The following is a 1,848-nucleotide window of genomic DNA, read 5'->3' as shown; positions in this document are numbered from 1 at the left end:
TGCTACAGTGTAGTTGGAACTCGTCACCTCCCTTGGATATTATTTTTTAATTGTTCTCGATGAGTGGGCCCCATGCGAGATATTAAATTATTGTACTAAATGGGACTCGTCACCTCGAGCAGACGAGTCCATTATTTTTTTAATTATAAAAATAATTTAAGTTTTTATTAAAAAAATTAAAGGAGGTGACGAGTTCTTTTAAATTAAAAAAAACTAACCGTTTTGTAGCCATTGGTCAACGGGCATCAGCAACGTTTGGGCAACGATTATCATAGAACTTGTCACCTCCGCTGAATAATTTTTTTTAAAAAATTGAATACAAAGAAAAATAATAATTGTATTAAAAAAATAAATACTAGGTAAATTAATAACTGTAAAAATTAATTGTTTACAAAAAAAAATTACAAAGAAAATTTATTTATATTTTCTAAGTTCTTGACAGTTTCTAGGAGTAGTCGAATGATAATGGCATAGAGCTCGTCGAGTACGTTGGGGTCGTCGACCTTGATTGTCGTGTTGTTGTTGTCGTCTTCATCTTGTCGAGGAGGTGTACTTAACACGCTCTTAGATCCACCTTTGAAATACGATGATGGACTTATGGTATTTAAAGCCATCATTTCCATTATTGAATTGACTTGGGTGCTACGTGGTTGACCATATAAGATATCATCTCATTCACCCTCACCCGTATGTTCTGTCGAATATGCTTGAGTGTGTTGCATTGTATCCTATGAAACTCCAACCCAAGTCGGTTAAGTCTCGGATGAATGATATGGAGGATAGAAACCAAAACTAGCCCGAGATGCATAATAGTAATCTTCAGTTGCAGATGCTGAAGTAGAAGAAGAAGACGATGATGATTTATTCTTGGACTTGGCGAATCTGGCTTGATTTGTTCCCATTTTCCCCTCTCTTGCGTTGTCGTTAGATATAATTTCTCATTTGCTTCGTAATTTCGGAGATAGAGCGAATGGTCGAAGTTGTTTGGACAATAAGTGCCAGGAAAACTTTGATTTGCTAAAGAATATTCTGACAAAGGCACCAATTATAGTACAACTAGAATCAGGTAAAGATTATATGATCTACAGTGATGCATCTCATAATGGGTTGGGATGCGTACTGATGCAAGATGGAAAAGTGGTTGCTTATGCTTCGGGGCAAATTAAGAATGATGAGAAGAATTATTCTACTCATGACTTAGAGTTGGCAGCGATAGTATTTGCTTTGAAGATTTGATGCCATTTGCTGTATGGTGAGCAATATTATGTCTACATAGATCATAAAAGTCTGAAGTATTTACTAACATAAAATGAGTTGAATTTGAGGCAAAGGAGATGGATCAAACTTCTAAAAGATTATGATATGATTATCTACTATCACCTTGGTAAAGCTAATGTAGTAGCTGATGCACTTAACCGCAAGACATTCTTTACTTTGAGAGCTTTGGATGCTCGTTTTTCAATGGAGAAATATGGTGCGCTAGTTACAGAATTAAGATTGAATCTTGCATTGTTAGATTAGAATAAAGATCTTCAAAGAAAAGATGAAAAATGCCTTGCAAGGATTGAGTAAGTGAATAAAGGCAAAAGTAAAGACTTTAAAGTTAAATCTGATGGATATTTCTATTATCTAGGACGAGTCTGCATTCCTAATGATGAAAAATTGAAGAAAGATCTTCTTTATGAAGTCCATTATAGTTATTTGACAATGCATCCTAAAGGAAATAAAATGTATCAAGACTTAAAGAGAAAATATTGGTGGGCATGCATGAAAAGGGCTATAACCTAGTTTGTTTCCCAAAGTTTGACATGTCAACAGGTGAAAGAAAACATCAAGTTCCATATGGTA

Source organism: Hibiscus syriacus, unplaced genomic scaffold, assembly GCF_006381635.1.
Source record: "Hibiscus syriacus cultivar Baekdansim isolate YM2019G1 unplaced genomic scaffold, ASM638163v2 tig00116984_pilon, whole genome shotgun sequence".
In the NCBI taxonomy this organism is placed as follows: domain Eukaryota; kingdom Viridiplantae; phylum Streptophyta; class Magnoliopsida; order Malvales; family Malvaceae; genus Hibiscus; species Hibiscus syriacus.
The sequence above is the reverse complement of the archived record's forward strand: the minus strand, read 5'-3'. Positions refer to the sequence as shown.